The sequence below is a fragment of the Macaca fascicularis genome, chromosome 15 (genome assembly GCF_037993035.2).
Source record: "Macaca fascicularis isolate 582-1 chromosome 15, T2T-MFA8v1.1".
Taxonomy (NCBI): Eukaryota; Metazoa; Chordata; class Mammalia; order Primates; family Cercopithecidae; genus Macaca; species Macaca fascicularis.
This window is the reverse complement of record NC_088389.1, coordinates 109,693,395-109,714,873: the sequence shown is the minus strand read 5'-3', so window position 1 is coordinate 109,714,873 and position 21,479 is coordinate 109,693,395. Positions and strand designations below refer to the sequence as shown.

General features: G+C 39.4%; 1 pseudogene; it reads left to right on the top strand.

Annotated features, from left to right (window-relative positions):
- The first annotated feature begins 19,510 nt into the window (after nt 1-19,510).
- On the top strand, nt 19,511-20,962 carry LOC107127572 (keratin, type I cytoskeletal 18 pseudogene; annotated as a pseudogene).
- The last annotated feature ends 517 nt before the right edge of the window (nt 20,963-21,479 follow it).

Genomic DNA, 21,479 nt, shown 5'->3' with positions numbered 1-21,479 from the left:
TGCATTTTCACTGCAACACACCGCATATACTGACACTGCCTGACTGTGAATTCCTAGCTGGGAGAGAAGAGGGACTGGCAGATGAAGTGAAAGAAAGTTGGTGAGACATAGAATTCTAGCCCAAGAGTTTCAGAGTTTCACAGGACTTTGAAGCTCTTCTGTTTGGCATAGTTCTCCTTACAGAATGCATAGGTTATTGTTTTTTGTTTTTTGTTTTTTTTTTTCCCTTAGGGCCCTTTTTCACGTGGATATGCCTATAATTTCTTCAGCTATGTTAACAAATAAACTTTCTCAGCATGAGAACCTATGTGAGACAAATATGTCTAATTTCAGGTTAGTTGAAGTCTTTCTTTAAAGTGATTTTCTTTTCTCCAGCCACAACTCTATTGATTAGTATTTCACGGATGCCTGTAGATTCAGTGTCACTGTCATATTCTGATTTAATTCTATGTTATGTAGATGAATGACTGGATGAGAGATGAATGAATGGGTGGATAGATAGATGGATGGGAGGATGGACAGATGTGGGAAAGGGAGGTAGAGAAAGAGAGAGGTAGGTAACTCTATTTTTTCTCTTACTTTTAGCTGGTCTTAGAGTCTACTATTACAGAACAAATGAAGAAGGTCTAGCATACAAAAAAAAGGAGTAAACTTTATTTACTGAATCCATATTTTTGTGCTGTTTCCAACAGACAGCTGTTAGGAGCTTTGTAGCACCTGTCTTCATAAAGACCATGACCTCTAAGGTTTCTAACCTCTACTAAAATGGGCTAAGTCTGCCATATTATGACCAAATTTGTTTTGTTATGGATTACTTGAGATTTTCAACTGCCCATTGTATTAGTTCGCTAGGGCTGCCATAAAAAAGTACCACAAACTGGGTGGTTTAAAACAACAGAAATGTGTTCTCTCACAATTTGGAAAAGTAGAAGTCTGAAATCAAGGTCTCAGCAGGGTCCTCTTCCCTCTGTAGATTCTATAGAGGAATTGTCCTTTGCCTCTTCCTAGCTTCTGGTGGTTGCCAGAAATCCTTTGTGCTCTCTGATTTGCAGATTCTTTGCTCTGATTTCTGATTTCATTTTCACATGACCATCTTCCCTCAGTGTCTACCTCTGTGTCTTCATATGGCCTTTTTTTTTTTTTTTTTTTTTTCCATATGTAGTCTCACCCTGTCGCCCAGGGTGGAATGCAATGGCGCTATTTTGGCTCACTGCAACCTCTGCCTCTTGGATTTAAACGATTCTCCTGCCTCAGCCTCCCAAGTAGCTGGGATTACAGGCGCCCGCCACCATGCCCAGCTAATTTTTTGTAGTTTTAGTAGAGACAAGGTTTCACCATTTTGGCCAGGCTGGTCTCGAACTCCTGACCTCATGATCCACCCACCTCAGCCTCCCAAAGTGCTGGGATTACAAGTGTAAGCCACCACACCCAACCCATATGGCCTTTTTATAAAGGCACCAATCACTGGATTTAGGGTTTACCCTAATACATTATGATTTTATGTTATCTGCTTTTGCGAAGCCCCTATTTCCAAATAAGGTCACATTCTTAAGTTCTGAGTGAGCAAGAATTTTGGAGAGACACTATTTAACCTCCTACACACACCAAGAAATAAATATATCTTTTGGGGATATGGGTTTCTATTTTGAAAAATTCAGAGTAAATGCTCTTGTACTTAAGATTTTTAAAATATATACATATATATGTGTGTGTATATATATATATATAAAATTTCCCTTTTTTCTCAGTGAAGAAGATATTTCCTTTATTTCTTCTCATCTTGTCATTCTACAGATTGAATTTCTAAATTTTATTTTAGTTGTGAAAGATGTAGACTGTTTCCAAGAGTAGTCTATTAATTCTGATTGTTCCTTCAGTAATAAAATGTATGATTTGATTCACATGACACTGCTTATAATTTATGGGGTCAGTTTCACCCCCATACCCTCCTGCATGAATGCTGGAAATAAGCCACCCCAGATTCTGGTGGTAGATATTAGCTGTACTCTGCAACCTCACGCCTCCCTGCATCTCTTCTCGCTGTTCCTTCCACTTGCAATGGAAGTCATTATTATCAAAATCCCACTCATTCTTCAATAACCCAGCTAAAAGTCTTCTCTCCCCAGTTTTCTCTTTCCTACCCTATCTTCCCCGAGACAGATTTAATCTCTCTGTCCTCTACCCTTGTATCAAAGAAGTCCTTTTTGACCTCAGTTTCTTCGGTGTTAGCTCTAGCACCGCTGTTCTCTACCTAAGCGGCTTTAGAGAATTTACTTAGCCTTTCTTGGGCCTTGGTAAATTAGAGATAATCATATATACTTCTATGTAAATTGCTTAACAGAATGTGTGACACAAGGTAAGAAGTCAATAAATCTTAGTTCTCCTTTGTAGTCATTTTCCTCTTTGTCCTGTGGTTATTTGTGAACAAATGTGCATGCCTCACTAGACAGGGAACTATTGGAAGCCAGGGGCTGTGCTTTATCTGTCTTAGCATGCCATATGCCATCAAGTACATGCTTGTTATGTAGCTGTGCTAGGTATACTTTTGCAGATTCAATAGAGAAAGGAGCCTTTTTAGATTTTGTCTGAATTCTTAACTAGTATGACAAGCTTTCTCTTGTTTTCTAATGGAGTTCTGGTAGAAACTTTTTCTTCTGCAGAATTCATGTGAGACACTTGCATCAAACATTTTGTGTATTTTTTAATAAACAAAATTTATTTAAAGTAGTCTAAACTAATTATAATACCAACACAGATATATTTTTATTTCTTAGACAATATCTTCTAGGCATACATAATATTTCATTTTGATTTCTCATCTTAATAAGAACTATGCAATATTTTTGCTACTTTTCCAGATTTACAGAATATAAAACAAAGCTCAGAGAAGCTAAACCAGCTATGGATGTGGAAGGCCAGTGTTACAACATGGGACAAAGCTCTAAAGATCTTAATCTTTCTTCTCTGCCTTCTTTCTTTTTTGTAATAACATTACAGAAAAATCGAGAACTAGGGGTAGTTATCTACTATAATTTTAACTCCTCATCACAATTGCTGTCTCCATTTTGCATATTGTGTTCTAGTCTTCTCCACAGCCTGTCAGTTGGATAACAGTTGATAGCAGGGTACACCTGTATATCTACAATTGATAGCAGGGTACCATTCTGTGACGTGCTTGCTTCACCATACCCTGTACTTTTTATTTTTTTATTTTTTATTATTATTATTTTTTGAAATGGAGTCGCGCTGTGTCACCCAGTCTGGAGTGCAGTGGCGCGATCTCGGCTCACTGCAAGCTCCGTCTCCCAGGTTCACGCCATTCTCCTGCCTCCGTCTCCCAAGTAGCTGGGACTACAGGCACCCACCACCACGCCCGGCTATTTTTTTTTTTTTTTTTTTTTAGTAGAGACAGGGTTTCACCGTGTTAGCCAGGATGGTCTCGACCTCCTGACCTCTTGATCCGCCTGCCTCGGCCTCCCAAAGTGTTGGGATTACAGGCATGAGCCCCTGCGCCTGGCCCATACCCAGTACTTTTTACTAGTTATTTGTTCTATACCATGTACCCATTATCACCGCGTTTCTTTTGCTCTGAGTGACAAGTAAAACAGGTGGTCATTCAAATAAAGACCTTGGTGTGGGTGTGTTGTTCATACTCACTGTGTATTGACCTAGTGTAGATTTTATTTTTTCCTTTCAGAAAAGGAGAATTCAGAGGGAAACTCAGGCAAGTCGCAAAGGAGAGCATGGCCCTAGATGAAGACAAGATGAGTTTGCTCTGAGTTCAGAAGGGATAGTTTCCTATTGTTGTCTGAATAATATTATCACCTCTTAAACACTCCTAGGTTTTACTTTCTACAGGGAAACTAACAGAAAATAAAACTACCACGTATCTGCATTGCACAAACACATACCTCCTTCACAGAGGGAGAGAAAGAGAGAATTACAATTTCAACAAAACTTTAAAAAGTAGAAACCACTGAATCTGTTGGGTTACCTCTATTCTAAATTAAATTAAATCTGAACGAAAATTATTTGACTCCCAAAGGGAAGAGAAAATCTTAATTTCTGTGGCAAGGAATTACTGAATTATTATTTTGTGACATACTTACTACTATGAAAAATAAATAAGGAAGATTGAGTGTTCTATGCATTTTTTCCTTTATCCAAGTCAAGAGCTTGGTTAGACCTTTGATTCGAGGGCAGCTGAACAGTCTAAATCAGATGTTTGAGGACAGACCCTTTTCAAGTCTTGATAAAAGCGTACGTTCATGGAAGACATTGTCCCAGGAGGTCCAGAGAGAGAGGGGGAGAGCTGTTTGGAGGTGACTGTGGGAAGAGAAGAATAGTGAGTGAGATCCAGTGGATGAGGAGGGAGGAACAGGGAGGAAAGGGGACAGGAAAGGAGGTGGGAGAGAGGGGGAAGGAAAAGAGAAGTCTTTGTGTTTATGGTTCTCTTTTCTTTTGACAGCTCCCGTTGCTGAAGATCACTAAAAGATCATTCTTTTGACCCTGAGTGTGTTTGTGGTTCTATAGAGATCATCTTAGCCCCCGACGCTCAGGAACTTCTGGTGGACACTCTTCTTTGCATCAGGAATGTGCCTTACAGCTGAGCTCTTGTCCTACCCCTGGCTCCTGTCCTCTGGAGGTGCACCCATACCCCAACCATGCTGCTTTTGGGAACACAATTGAGCTATTGCTTGTCCTCCAGCGTTTCTATCTTTAACTGTTTATCCACAATTCCAAGAAAATAATGAAAGTCACATTCCACAGCCTATTATTTTCTTTTTTTTTTTGAGATGGAGTCTCGCTCTGTCACCAGGCTGGAGTGCAGTGGCGCAATCTTGGCTTAACACAACCTCCACCTTCTGGGTTCAAGCAATTCCCCTGCCTCAGCCTCCCGAGTAGCTGGGATTACAGGCACGTGCCACCACATCCAGCTAATTTTTGTATTTTTAGTAGAGATTGGGTTTCACCACGTTGGCCAGGATGGTCTCGATCTCCTGACCTTGTGATCCGCCCGCCTCGGACTCCCAAAGTGCTGGGATTACAGGCGTGAGCCACCATGCCCAGCCAGTGTATTATATATTTTTATTTACATATACATATTAAATTCAACTTGATTAGTTTTTGACAATTGTGAACTCATGATAAATTTAATCAGTGCAGAAAATGACAAAGCATAGAGTAAGAAATTTACCAATAATCCAACCTCTTGGTAATTACCATGTTTAATGTTAAGTGACTATCATCCTCAATATGTCCCCATACAATTTTAGAGAAAGAGAACAGGAGGAGAGACAGAGTTTTGCAAAAAATAAGTTCACATAGTAGTGAAATATGTCACAAAATAATAATTCAGTAATTACTTGCCATATGATTCTAGAGAAAGATGAACAAGAGGAGAGACAAGAGTTTTGCAAATATAAGGTTATTCTATATGTAGTATTTTAAAAAATAATTTCTATTAAATTTAATTTTCCTAAAATATAATGGAAGAAAAAAACCCAGTTAAAAGTGTGTTAAGGCTGGGTGCAGTGGCTGACGCCTGTAATCCCAGCACTTCCGGAGGCTGAGGCAGGCGAATCACTTGAGGTCAGGAGTTTGAGACCAAGCTGGCCAACATGGCAACATCCCGTCTCTGCTAAGAATACCAAAATTAGCCAGGCATGGTGGTGCACGCTTGTAATTCCAGCTAGTCAGGAGGCTGAGGCAGGGGAATGGCTTGAACCTAGGAGGTGGAAGTTGCAGTGAACCGAGATCGTGCCACTGCACTTCAGCCTAGGTGATAGGGTGAGACTTCATCTCCAAAAAAAAAAAAAAAAAAAATTAAATTAAAAAAAAAATCAAAGTGGGTTAAATTCTCAAAAATATTTTTATCACTATAAATATGAGTTCCCAAAAACATCTCTATAAGATTAAGAAAAGTAATTATCAAAAACAGTGAGGATGGAATCATATGAATTTTTAAATTTTTTGTTTTTAGACAGGTTAAAGATTAGTTCTGCAAATGAAAAATTGGGAACTTAGCACATACATCCTACATCTTATTTTTCTCTCCCTTCTTTCTTACTTCATCATTCAGTATTTTCTCTTTGTCAAAGTTAATAACATTTATTTCCTTTTATGTGACTATAATATTCATAATTGTTCATATTTCCAATACTTTTGCAACCACGATTCTTTCCCAGTCATGCACAACCACCAGGTCAGCATTCTCCCCCCACAGCTTAATTGAGATATAATCCACAGACTGTAGAGTTCAGTGACTTTTAACATATTTACAGAATTATGCAACTGTCACCACTATTTAACTAAAATATTTTTATCATCCCACAAAGGGGCCAGGCACGGTGGCTCACACCTATAACAGCACTTTGGGAGGACAAGGCTGGAGGATGCCTGGAGGCCAGGAGTTTAAGATCAGTCTGGGCAACATAGCAAGACTCCATCTCTACAAAAAATTAAAAAAAAAAAATTAGCCGGGCTTAGTGGCATGCATCTGTGCTCCCAGCCACTTGGGAGGATGAGGTGGAAGGATCACTCGAGCCCAGGAGATTGAGGCTGCAATGAGCCATGATAGTGCCACTGTACTCCAGCCTTGGCAACAGAGTAAGATCCTGTCTCTAAAAAACTCCCCCTCCAAGAAACAAAAACAAAATCCAGAAAACAAAAATCCCAAAAAGGAACCTCGTACCCTTTAGCAATCACTCCCTATCCTGCCCCTTCTCCCATCCCTAGGCACCAGCTATTCTCCTTTCTGTAGATTAGTGGGGAGGTGGGAAAGTGGGAAGAGAAAGGAAGAGACTCAGCACAGATGTCTTATCAAGAAAGTTCCACCATGAGTGACAGAGAACCAAATTCCTCCAGGAGAAGTCCGGAATCCAGTTTAAAATGCACCCTCAATCAGTCAAGTGACAAAGAAGTCGGATTAAACATTTAAACACCAACTTTTGTCATTCAATGAGGCCAGCGCCTGGGGGTTTTCCTCCCTGGTCTTTGAGGCCTGTGGTGCAAGGGCACAGTGACATTCCCTGGTTAAGGAAAAGCCTAAAGGAATGAAGATGCAGATGGGCCATTGAGAGGTATCTCCCACAGGCACTGAGATTCACAGACAGTGTGAATATCCAGAGGCTGATTCTCCCACTGTTTCCCTATATAAAAGTTATTATTAATATTTCTCCTTGTTCCCTCTTTACCTTATTCTTGAAATCTTAGACTTTGGTATTGTTTGCCAGGCTATTCTTTCCTTCTGTCCTGTAATACTGCCAAGCATCCTTGAAAATGGCGGTTCTGACTTGATCTTTACCTTCAGTCTGGATGTGCTCTCATTATAACCAGCTGAAATTCTTTCTTTCTATTACATGGTTATGTTTTTCCATGGTTGATTGTCACTTTTTCTTTTACAACCATTTTTATTGGTTATTCCAGTGAATTTCTTAAAAAATGATTTGCAAGCCAGAATGCACGATACCATTTTCTCCAGAAGTTCTTCAAAGTAGTTTTACCTCGGCCTTAATTACTCAGTACTACCAAGATCATTTGCAAGAATATGTAGAATGATATAAATCGAAGAAGTGTTTCAAAAAGCCAGATGCACTCTTCTGTGTGTCAATATTGTCAAACAGAAATACAACATAGGCCACACATCTTGTTTATTTTTTTATTTTCTTTTTTAGAGACAGGGTCTTGCTATGTCACCCAGGCTAACGTGCAGTGTTGTGATCATAGCTCACAGCAGCCTCAAACTCCCAAGGTCAAGCAATCCTCTTACCTCACCTTCCCAAATATCTGGAACTACAGGTCCACACCACTACATCTGGCCAATTAAAAAAAAAAAAAAAAAAAAAGAAAAAGGCTGGGCACGGTGGCTCACACCTGTAATCCCAGCTCTTTGGGAGGCCAACGCGGGTGGATCATGAGGTCAGGAGAGTGAGACCATCCTGGCTAACATGGTGAAACCCTGTCTCTACTAAAAAATACAAAAAAGTAGCTGGGCGTGGTGGCGGGCGCCTGTAGTCCCAGCTACTCAGGAGACTGAGGCAGAATGGTGTGAACCCAGGAGGTGGAGCTTGCAGTGAGCCAAGATCGCGCCACTGCGCTCTAGCCTGGGCGACAGAGCAAGACTCCACCTCAAAAAAAAAAAAAAAAGTTAGAGATGGGGTCTTGCTGTGTTGCCCAAGTTGGTTTTGAACTCTTGCCCTTAAGTAATCCTCCTGCCTCAGCCTGGCAAGTAGCAGGCACAAGCCAGCACACCTGGCTTACATATGTAATTTTAATTCTCTAGGAGTCACAATTTAAAAAAATTAAAAACAGGTGAAATTAATTTTAGCAATATATTTTATCTCACCCAATATATCAAAAATACTATTTCAACATGTAATTGATTTAAAAAATTAGTAATGAGATAGTTTATATTATTTTTGTCAACTAAGTCTTCAGTATCAAGTGTTTTAAGTTTACAGAAAATTTCCACTCAGTCTTGCCACCTTTTAATAACCACATGCGTCTGTCTAGTGGGTATTATATTGGACTGCACAGCTCGATGTAACAGAAATCTGCATTTTTAGCTCTTAAAGTTACTTTGTAATTGTTCCTAATCTGATTATCACACTTTAAAATGAGAGAAAAAGTATTTAGAGGGGTTCAGCGATGAGTCCAATAATGCAAAGCCAGTTAACTGAAATCTGGGAGTCGGGGACTAATATTATACAGGTCTCTTCAACCTTGGATTAGTATCTTTTCCAAATTTGCTTCTCTGTGTGGTAATTACGGCCAGTTGCCTGCCACATATCCATTTTCTCCTTCTTTTTTTTTTTTTTTTTTTTTGAGACGGAGTCTCGCTCTGTTGCCCAAGCTGGAGTTCAGCGGCCAGATCTCGGCTCACTGCAAGCTCCGCCTCCCGGGTTCACGCCATTCTCCTGCCTCAGCCTCCCGAGTAGCTGGGACTACAGGCGCCCGCCACCACGCCCAGCTAATTTTTTTGTATTTTTTAGTAGAGACGGGGTTTCACCGTGTTAGCCAGGATGGTCTCAATCTCCTGACCTCGTGATCCGCCCACCTCGGCCTCCCAAAGTGCTGGGATTACAGGCGCGAGCCACCGCGCCCAGTCTTCTCCTTCTTTTTAATAACTAAATCATAATACTGGGGGGGAAAGGCAGTAAGATGCTCCGCCAAAAACCTATACTTCCCAGATTCCCTTGTTCACAGGGCTGTTCATGAGACATAGTCTGGGCAATGAGTTAAAAGGAGAAATAAGGAGATTGTAGGGTAACCTTAGCTTTTCCGCAATAATACCTCAACTCTGTCTATTGTTCTTTATTGTTCTCTTCTTCCACCTGCTGGGAATGCAAAGAAGAGACTGGAAGTGAGGTCACAATCACATGCCACACTTTTTGAATGATGGATACCAAAGATGGAAGGAGTGTGTTGACGTCATCATGGAGTTGGCGCACCAGCCATAAACTGTACACTTGTTATTCTGTAGGAAGCATAAGCTCTTGTATGATAAAGCTTCTGTAGTTTCATGCCAGATTGTAACTCTTGAATGATATTCTCATTTCAAACGTCATTATGTCATTTCAAGTTCAACAGGCTTTTCCTCACTGGGTGTGGTTAAAATGTAAAAATCAGCTAAACACTGACCATGCTCACTAGGCTAATATTTATTAGCAAGTAAGCCAAATACAGGAACAAACATTTTTAAAAGAAAGACGTATTATTTCACCTTCACAATATAGTCTTGCAAAGAATTTTTAAAAACTCTTTACATTGCTGTACAGTTACTAGAACAAAATATGTTTATGTCATCACTGTAGTATGACATTATTTTCATCCACATCAACACCTATTGAAATGGCTAAAGAGCTGACTTCTGAGTTGATGATGTACTAGGAGTTATGAGATCCTGGTTCTTTTCATGCTTCTGTCACAAACAAACTGTCTTTGTGCAATTATACTAGCTTCTCTGTAACTCAGTTTCCTCACCTGTAAAGCGAAAGATTAAAGTAGTGGAATTCTAAGTTACTTTGCAGCTTTAGCATTCTATGAATCTATGGAAGCAGTTCTTCCAGAAGACAGGATTCACAGCCCAATTTCATTTGATGTTTGGCCTTTGGGTCTGTGCTAGTTTAAATCGTTACATTAAATTTTTGGCAGTGATAATACTTGAACATCCACCATTTGCAACTCTGACAACATTCCTTCTGCTACAGAACCTACTCTTTTAGAAGACTCAACTTATTCAGTACTGCATAAAGCACCTTCATAAAATTTCAAGTGAAAAGGATTTCAAGGAAATCAGATTTAGTACCTATGTTCTTTCTCAAAGGTTCTGGGAAATCATTTTCAGTGAGCTAAGAAAACAGAGACTATTCATATAATTTAACATTGCATGTGTGTGTGCTTTAAAATACTCGTCTTATTTCTTTTGTTCTATTTACTATTAGGCGTTATTAAAAATCCTAGCTTTTTTCATTTGCTGTTAAAAAAAAAAAACAAAAAACTCCGAGAGTCTCTTTCCAACTCTGAAAACTCTTGGCTAAATACGGGTGCTATTTTCAACTTATAGTAACTGGCAACCTTACATTTTGTAAAGTTCAGGAAGAGCAGAAACTCAGCTTCCAAATATGCCACTCTGTCAGCAGGTTTGAATGAACAGGAAGCAGACAATGGAAGGCAAATGTCTGGAACCCAAATGTTTCTTTCCTGTAGAGAAGAAGACTCAAATGAAGACTAGCTTCTAAATCTCATCTTTCAGCTGATTCGGTAGGGGTGGATGGTACCCAGTTCTAGCCATTCTTCTTCTATCCAGAAAAGTAACATCTTTTATTAAGCCTCTTAAGTACTACTTATTTTAATGCTACGGCTATCAGAAAGCATTTATTCTACCTCACAATATGCCTGCAAACCATGGTTCCAAGGAGGCAGTACTGCCTACTGGTTAAAAGTGCAAGGATAGTAGGAAAACAGATCTGTCATGTTGAGAAAACATTCACCCTTTACTAAGCCTTATTTTTCTAATCTGTCAAGTGAGGACAATAATAGTCTCTACCTCACAGGATTATTGTGATGACTATGTAAGATACTACATGTAAAGCATACACTCTTGGTACATGATCATTATTCAATAACTATATGTTAGTATTATTATTTCCATTACCATTATTGTTTGAAGTAGTAATAATATTCATAGCACTACTATTTCTCAAAATAGTTTCCCTTGATAATACCACTAAACATTTACTTCCTCTCTACTATTATATAAACTAGGTAGATTTCTAGAGTCATCCCAATCAACTTAATGTTTTTATTGGTTTCCTGAAATAGTTCATAGAGGATTCTTGAGAGTGGGCATACAACTATATACATCATTGTATTTTCAATGCATATTGCAATACTGAATATATAAATGTTTATTGAAAAAAAATCACATTTGGGTGACCAGAAATAGAAAGGCTTTCTGGTATTTTTACTGTATTTCATAAAATCTATTGATTCTAATTGTCACACAATTGTAAATGAGGCTCTTTCATTGCCTGAGAGCTGAGGCAAAAATCTCTAAATTGAGAATAGTACATGCCAAGTACCTTCTCATTCTAAAGAGAACCACTAAAAATCTGAAATATGTCCTTGCAGTATTCATTAAAGCAGCAAATCTGGTCCTGCATCCATTACGCCCATCCCCTCCAAGTCTCTGTCAGAGACACATACTGAGAATTTGGGGGAACGGAGTCAGGAAACTAGGGCACAAGTACTCCCAGGTGGAGGAGGGTCCACCTCTCTAAGTAAGCCAGGGAGACGTCCGCAGGAGAACTGCCTGTAGAGATGGGGGTTGGCAAGAAGGTAATGTTAGTGTCTCATTTTTTGATGAGCATCTGCTTCTACAGTGGACTTGCTGGGCTTCCTCTGTCCTATGCGAGACAAAGAGAGAGAGGAAAAAAAGTAATTGGAGATAAGATGAAGGGTGAAATGAGAGCGAAGAAGAGGAGTAGACTCCACCGTCACCTTCTTATGAGACACGACCTGAGAGTTTCCCATGAGCTCAAGGGACCTCTAGCAAAGATCCCACCTGAAGCCATCTTGTCGATGCCCCCCTCAGGAGGACTCCAACCGTAAGAATTGAGTACAGGGAGTTTCTCAGCGATGTGAAGCTGAAGAGGGCATCTGAGGAGATGAGCTGTAAAACGTATTCACAAGAGGGACGTGTGAAGGGAGTGACCATTCCGAAGAACCCAGACAGCTGCCCATAGGAGAAGGATGCTGTCCCAAAGATGGTGCCCAGTGAGTGAAGAGACATTGGCTTTTCTCTTGAGTTCTCCTCTCTAATCCCTGCCTTCAGAGGGGTGGGCAGAAAGGAGAGGGAGAAGTTGAGCAGCCAAATGGTATCAAAGAGACAAGCCCTGAACTGGATAAAAACTGAAAAATTTGAGACTGGATCAAAGCTTTTTCCTATTTCAGTATTAAAAATTCCAAGATGAGACTGTTCTTATACCAAAAGCTATCGGTTCTTTATAGAACCTATGCCAAGTGTTATCAAGGGCTACAAAAAGGAAGTTCAAAAGAGCAAACCAGGAGGCCGTGATGAAAGAAAAAAATACATCTGTTTCCTATGCAGTCAAAGCTATTTATTACACCAATTACACTCATAACCCTGTAAGGGAGAGAAGAAGGGAGAGACATATGAAGATGGCTAGTGGGCAGGCCAGTCAGACAAGCTCAGCTGTTAATTCACCCTATGCCATTCCAAGTGAGCTGGCAGTTCTGAAGCGGAACTTCGGACTCTGGGCCAAGTGTTCCTTCCATTGCACTGCACCACCTCCCCATAATAAGGGCTTCCATTTTTTATTGCACTTTAAAATTAACAAAGCACTTGGGTGAACCACTGCCTTGCCAAGAATGTTTAGTCTGAAGAAAATTCTGTTAAACAAGGTGTCAAAACAACCATTAAAGATGCTTCTAAGAGCATTATCTTAGCTCTGCAGGGAGTCAGCACAATGCAGAGAAAATACAAGATTGAGAATCCAAAGGCTCCCGTTCGTTCTGGTTGTAGCATAACAAGGAGCTTTAAGAAAGGAGCGTGGCATTTGGCATCAGATTGAGATTCAAATTCTAGCTCTGCTGTTTAGCAGCTGTGCGACCTAAGGCACAATTCTTAACCTCTTTAATCCTCGATTTCTTCATGCATAAAATAGGAAAATGCCACCTACTTACCAGGATTGCTGAAAGGAATAATGAGATAATATCAAAGCCTGGGAATGTGTCTGGAACTCAACAGGGGTCCAATAAATACGAGTTTTATCGAATCACCTATCAGTACATTTTCTGCTCTGCCGATCTAAGAGAACTCTGGTGTTGATGAAATTCAACAATATGTATGAGAAAAACTCTTTACAGTGAGTTACTTTAAAATATGTATTTTTCTTGTTCTCTTCCTGGGTGATATCTCTCTTTCAACTATGGGAGCACAGAATCAATGTGAGATGGGAAAATTCCTTGTTGTCTTTTTGAAAGCAAATTCCAATCTCTTAAAACCAGTTTTCTCTACAGTTCTTACTACAGTTACTTTTACTAGTACTTTTAGATACATATCATTTTTCACAATTATAAAAGAGATACATATTCGTTACAGGAGATGTGAAAAATATTATGAAGTATTTCCTTTCAGTTATTTCTAGACAAGAATATTTTTAAGAATTGGGTTTATTATGTATATACAGTTTAATAATAGGAGTTTTTGATTAAACATTTGATACTTGGTTGAATGTATTTGAGTCAGTAAACAATAAAAAGAGGAAGTGTAATTCATTAACAAGAAATAGAGAATGTGAAGATAGTTTCTTAATGGTGTTTATTATTGTGAACTATAACTTAGCCACAGAAGACAATTGGAAATGTATGTGTACACTTTATACAAACACAAGAAACCAAACACCTGGGTAACTATTATACAAGTTTAGGAATAAAACATTTCTAGTTCTTTAGAAGTCCACTAGGGCATGTTCTCTCTGTTGCATCTTTCTTTCCACATATTCCAAGAAGTAACCTCTATCCCCAAGTGTGATCCTCAAAATGCTTAACAATTGTCGTGGTATGTCATCTGTCACTGCCAAAGTTGTGTTTTCTCCATCCAGGGTTCCAGAGGCCAGCAGACAACAGGGCAGGGAAGCTGTCCCCTAACACTTCTCTTATCGTTTTATTTTGCTTATTGTGTTCATTCCCATGTCATTAATTTAAATTTAATATTTAATTGAGTTAAGCAATGTTTTCTCTTGTCTGTTTTTTGTTTGTTTATTTATTTGTTTTGGTATAGCTAGAAAGGCTTTCCACACATCTAGATTATAAAGGAATAAATTAATGTTTTCTTGTAATACTTTTATGGTTTTGTTTTCTACATGTAGATCCCTGAGGGATTAGTAGTTCATTCTGGTGTATAGTGTGAGGTATAAATTCATTTTTCTTCTTTTTTCAATAATTTCTGATGACACTTTCATTAACGCTAACTAGAACGGGTCTATATATCTTCTTTTATGTTCATTATTATGTTTGTTTAAGCACCAATACCACACTGTTTTAATTATAAGGGGCTTTATAGTATCACTTAATATCTGATATGACTAGCTTCCCTCATTGCTCTCTCACCCTTTTTCAAGATTTTTCTAACAAAATTTTCAAGTTTATCTTCTATATGAACTTTATAATCCATTTGTCTAGCCCTCAAACAAAACAAAACAAATACCTGGGCTTGGATTAAATTTATATATTGACTCGTGGCACTGCCCACAAAGATAAGATCTCTATTTTTTTCTAGGATAGTTTTGTGTCTTTCAAAGATATTTTGAAGTTCATCTCTTATAGCTTGTGTCTATTTTATGCTAATTTTGTTTCTACCAATTTTGTCACTAATATGCTATAGGATTTTTCTTTCATTGTATCTTCTCCATGATTATAGTTTGTAGATACTAAGGCTATGGATTTCTTGATAATTTTACAGTATACTATTTATTGATTTGTTTATTGGTTATATGAATTGCGTTATTTATTCTCAAGGATTTTCCAGGTATACTGTCATATCATGTACAAATAGAGATAGTTTTATTTCTTTTCCAATTCTCACACCTCTAATATTTCGTACAGCAGTAAAGGTGTTGGTATTCTTGCCTTTTTCTTGACTTTAGGAAAATATTTCTAGTGCTTTCCCATTAAATTCAATGCTGGGTTTAGAAAAGATAAAGTTGGCATGCGCGCACACACACACACACACACACACACACACACTTTCAAATCTGTAGACCAATCTTAGATGTATCAATGCAAAAATGTAAAATAAAATATTGTCAAATAGAATCCAAAAACATTGAAAAATAATGCACTGTGAACAAGTCGATTTTTCAAGAAATGTAGGAACAGTTCAGATAAAAAATTCTTATATTTACCATAGTTATGGCTAAAAAGAAATCATATGATAATCTTTCTAGATGCTGGCAGAAAGTCCACCAAAAATTTGACCAAATCCCTGATGGAAAAAATGCTCGATGAAAATAGAAATTTATGAATAGCATCTCAACACAATTAATATATCTATACCTCTAATTATATTAATATCTAGTAGATTTAGATAAATAGAGAAAACTAGTTCTAAATGGGAAATAAAAATAGTTCTAATGGGAAAATGCCGCGGACATTTTCCCACATCCAAGAATTATTGTTAAGCATTGTGTTAAAGTATTAGCCAATGCAAGCATGCAAGCTGACAAGGGTTATGATGTTATTTAAGCCTGAACAACTTGGACTTGTGAAAACATGCACAATTATGATGGTTACACCCATGGATTGGTTCTGGGTTGGTTGATACCCATCTGAGTTAAAGTAGAGTAAGAATGAATTTATTGTGAAACAAAGCGGTATTTCTCACACCCATAGATTAGACTGATGATTCTTGCTGGGATTCAGATCACCCAGGGAGCATATACATCTGTATATATCATACATATTTTATATCTGGAAATACAGATTTCCAGTCCTGATCACAGAATTTACAGATTCAGTAGGTCTAGAGTTTGACCTTGGAAGTTTTGTTCTTTCTTACTATGTATTTCAGTATGTAGGCATGGTTTTAGGAACTACTATTTTATAAAGCTTTATTTACTTGATTATTTATTCATATGTTTATTTCCCTTCTTGTTTTAGAATGTGTTTAAGTTGGCTTACCGGAACATATAAAATACATTAAAATTAATGTAAATTTTAAAAAGGAAAATAAATTAAAATTAAGAAAGTTAAACGTTGGTATAGATGACGCTAATATAAAAAAGGCCCACCACAGTGAGTTAGAAACAATAAGGTCGTTTGCAGAAGTTAAGACACAAGGCCATTCCTGGGTTGTCATGTGAAGTAAATTATATTATAGTTCCTCTTTCTCCACAACCGGTAGCATTTGCCTGTGCATAAAATTGTTTAAAATAAACACTAAGAGCTGTCTCTAGGTAGAACAGTGGCATATAAATTCATCACAAATCTGTAGATGTGCATATGCAAAAGATTGGTGTGAATGTACAGACACCTCGGTTATTAGACAGTAGCGTGGGGCTTAGATTGTGGGCATAGCACCTTTGATCTTTATATATTTAACACTTTCAGCACAGGTCAGCAGAGTAACTTATTTCATCTCCAGTACCTGTATCTATTAAGGTATATTTATTATCTGTACCCTACTGATACCATAAATAATTTAAGAAGAGTTAAACAACAACAAATACACTTACAACAGGACAATTAAAAGACAGATAGAAAAACAAATCAGAAATCATATAAAGTAGGGGACGTCAGACAAATCTGCTAGACACAATTTTAACTGCAATGAATTATTACATTTAGATTTTCATTGATTATCCTCTAAAGCAAAAAAGAAAACATGATAGAGATTGCTCTTCTCTGATAAAAAGAAAAATCTTACATTTCTTTGTAAGATTTGCTCCCATTGTTAAATTCTAAGAAAAATGTATCAAATAGAGCTATCCGAGAATAGTATGGAGTCATAATTCTACAGCCTTTACCATCCCCAAACCTATCTTAGGAGACTGCTTTTATCTCACTAGTTTATAGTTAGTTCTTTAGTTAGCTCTGTACATATTTTTTTTTTCTTATCTAGATTAAGGACTGGAAGATATGTATATTGATCTTCTTAATGTTGCACTTTTCTTATATAACAGGCGCTAGTAAATGTTCATCAAGTGAACGAATGAATAATCAATGAATAGACAAACAAATAATACTCTATGCAGCCAATTGCATGTCCTAGCTCTCACCCAAATCACCAGGCTTGGGTTATTTAACAGTTTTGTTTGTATTTATTTATTTATTTATTTATGAGACAGAGTCTCATTCTGTCACCCAGGCTGAAGTGCAGTGGCACAATCTCTACTCACTGCAGCCTGCGCCTCCCAGATTCAAGCAATTCTTGTGCTGCAGCCTCCGGAGTAGCAGGGATTACAGATTACAGATGTGTGCCACAATGCCCGGCTAATTTTTGTATTTTCAGTACAAACGGGGTTTCACCATGTTGGACAGGCTGCTCACAAACTCCTAGGCTCAAGTGATCTGCCCTCCTTGGCCTCCCAAAAGGCTAGGATTACAGGCATAAGCCACCAAGCTAAGCCAACAGGTGCTGCTTTAGTACTTATTAGGTTGGTGCATAAAAGTAATGGCAGGACCTGCAATTACTTTGTAGTTATGGCCAGTAAGCAAAAGACGCAAAAACAATTTTCATTATAGTTCTTATATTCTCCACTGGGGGAATAAATGATTAAAGTGTGTAATGTGTTAGACAGCAAGAAGTATTTTGAAGAAGAAAAAAAACATGACAATGCAGAAAAAAGACAAAGAGTCTTGAATTCTGTGTAGGTGTGGGTGTGTGTGTGTGTGGGTGTGTGTGTGTGTGGGTGTGTGTGTGTGTGTGTACGAGAGAGATAGAGACTGGAAATATACATCCAGGAGAAAAGGCATGACTGGGGCATCCTGGCTTCTTATGATAACTGATGTAAACAGAAATAAAAAGCATAATGATTTAACTCTAATGGTCTCAAGGCAGGTGACGTGGTGGCTGAGAGTTCCAGGGATAGAAGGAAGTTTAACTTATTTCCAAGAATACACAGTATTATGGGTATTTGCGTCACTTTGTTGAACAGAGAGAGTGGTGGATGTATTCAAACAATCATTGCAATCAACAGTGATAGGTATCCAACCTATCATTCTGAGCTGGTGAAATGCATGCATTTTGGGGATTAGGTTAGGGAAAGAGGCTGAGGAGAAGGCTAGGAGGAGGAAGAAATTCTCACACACAATGGGACCTGTTACTTCAGCAGCACTATACCAGAAATAGTTTTCAAGGAAGAACTTGAGAATTAATTTCAAATTGAAGGCTAAGTGCAATTTAGGTAGGCAAAAAGTAATTTCCTGGGTTGGATTTGGGCCAGGACATTGGACTTAACGCCTCATCTCTTGGAAAAATTGCCATGGGATCTTTGATAATTATAAGAGAGCATGGCCTTAGATTTACAGCTCCAGCATAGGCTGGTATCTTCAGAGGGCAGCGCCACTTAGTACTCGGAACAGACTCCAGTTGATGAATGATACCTTAATGCCGCTTACTGATTTACATGCCCTCTGTGCTCCCAACAGCACCTGCGCTTTTCCAAGAGTGCTTCTGTGCCTAAGGACTGCCAAGACTTTGCTCTGTCAAATAGTATAAGATCAGATCAATTGATACTAAAAAACCTCTACAGCTCAGAAACTTAAAAAAAAAATGGTTCAAGAGATGCTTGCTGTAGTGATTGTTATTTTTAAGCAGGTAAATATATCAATATGAGTACTGCAGGAATAATAAAGGTAGTGAACACCGAAGAATCCCTGACTGGGCTTTCCTCTCTACAGCTACCAAACTATGTAAAATCCAGCAAGTCATTTCACCTCACCAAGCCTCAGTTTTCTTGTCTATACGAACCTGAAAAAAATCCAAACAGCTGGCCTATTCTAAACCACCACCACGTAATTTATCACCTGGTGGTCTACTCTAACTTTAGAATCGTTTCCTATCTCCCTCTCCCTGTGACCCCAGTCATACTGGCCTTCTTTATGTTCTGCAAATCTACCAAATTTGCCTGTAGTCAGGGCCTCAGTGCTTGCTCTTCCTACCACACAGAGTTCTTCTCCCCTAGAGGATTGTATGACTGGCTTCTTCCATCATTCAAATATCCTTTCTCAGAGGTCCTATCTCATCACTCAATCAAAGATTGCCCCTTGCCCTTTATTTTTATTCTTTCAGCTTCTCATTTTATTAACATCATGGTATTTATCACTTTCCAAAATCATATTTTTTATGTCATTGTTTACATGTTCAATGTTTATCAACAACCCTTCCTCACCATCATAGAATCAGAGTTTCCATGAGCAAAAGAGTCTTGTGGGTCATCGGCAAAGCCTGAGTCCTGTCCTCTTTCTCTCCTCCCCAGACAGTATGAGCTTCACCACTTGCTCCAACTTCTCTACCAACTACTAGTCCCTGGGCTCTGTCCAGGTGTCCAGCTACGGCACCCGGCCTGTCAGCAGTGTGGCCAGCGTCTATGCAGGTGCCAGGGATTCTGGTTCCAGGATCTCCGTATCCCGCTCCATCAGCTTCCTGGGTGGCATGGGGTCCAGGGGCCTGGCCATGGGGATGGCCGGGGGTTTAACAGGAATGAGAGGCATCCAGAACGAGAAGGAGACCATGAAAAGCCTGAACAAACGCCTGGCCCCGTACCTGGACAGAGTGAGGAGCCTGGAGACCAAGAACGAGAAGCTGGAGAGCAAAATCTGGGAGCCCCTGGAGAAGAAGGGACCCTAGGTCAGAGACTGGAGCTATTACTTCAAGACCATCGAGGACCTGAGGGCTCAGATCTTCGCAAATACTGTGGACAATGCTCGCATTGTTCTGCAGTTAGATAATGCCTGTCTTGCTGCTGATGACTTTAGAGTCAAGTATGAGACAGAACTGGCCATGCACCAGTCTGTGGAGAACGACATCCATGGGCTCCACAAGGTCATCAATGACCCCGATGTCACCTGGCTGCAGCTGGAGACACAGATCGAGGCTCTCAAGGAGGAGCTGCTCTTCATGAAGAAGAACCACGATGAGGAAGTAAAAGGCCTACAAGCCCAGATTGCCAGCTCTGGGTTGACCGTGGAGGTAGATGCCCCCAAATCTCAGGACCTTGCCAAGACCATGACAGACATCCAGGCCCAATATGACGAGCTGGCTTGGAAGAACTGAGAGAAGCTGGATAAGTACTGGTCTCAGCAGACTAAGGAGAGCACCGCAGTGGTCACCATGCAGTCTGCCAAAGTTGGAGCTGCTGAGATGATGCTCACTGAGCTGAGAAGTACAGTCCAGTCTTTGGAGATCAACCTGGACTTGATGAGAAACCTGAAGGCTAGCTTGCAGCAGCCTGAGGGAGGTGGAGGCCTGCTACACTCTGCAGATGGAGCAGCTCAACGGGATTCTGCTGCACCTGGAGTCAGTGCTGGCACAGACTTGGGCAGAGGGACAGCACCAGGCCCAGGAGTACGAGGCCCTGCTGAACATCAAAGTCAAGCTGGAGGCTGAGATCACCACCTACTGCTGCCTGCTGGAAGATGGCAAGGACATCAATCTTGGTGATGCCCTGGACTGCAGCAACTCCATGCAAACCATCCAAAAGACACAACCCGCCAGACAGTGGATGGCAAAGTGGTGTCTGAGACCAGCGATACCAAAGTTCTGAGGCATTATGCCAGCAGAAGCAGGGTACCCTTTGGGGAGCAGCAGGCCAGTAAAAAGTTCAGAGGGAAAAAAAAAAGCCTTGTTTATATTTTTTACCAGTCTGTTCCCAGTATTCAGGGTAGTGCCTAGTGAAGAGCAGATCCTTAATAAATATGGAAGAATGGAAGACAATGGATTCAGTGATCTCCCAGCCATCCCAGCTGCAGCAGTCTGGGGGCCAGTGCACCTTTAGCTAGGATAATTCAGCTCCAGGAAGTACCATGACCTGGGATAGTTGTTTTTAGTGACTTTCCCTAGCTGTCCTCATCCCCTGCCTATCCTGGACATAACTTTCATCTCCTGAAGGCACTGTTGTTAGAGTCAATTACATACAAAGGAAGATTATGGGGTAAGGGTAGCATAAGATGGAATGAATTAAAATATTTCAAACAGTGCCTAACTCTTCTCCCCCTTTCTCCCTACTTAGTAGTGGTGAAATTCGATGTATACATTAAATAAAATATGGAGTAGTTGAATATGTTTTAATATTTTAATAAAATAAGATTGAAAAATTTAACTGTGAAAACTTTCAAAATAATGGATTTCTAATAATTGATTCTCAAATACCATCTGTTTCTCACTACACAGTAGGAAGGACAGGAATTGATGAAGAAAAAGTGAGGTTGAGAATGAGCACAGAACTTAAGGG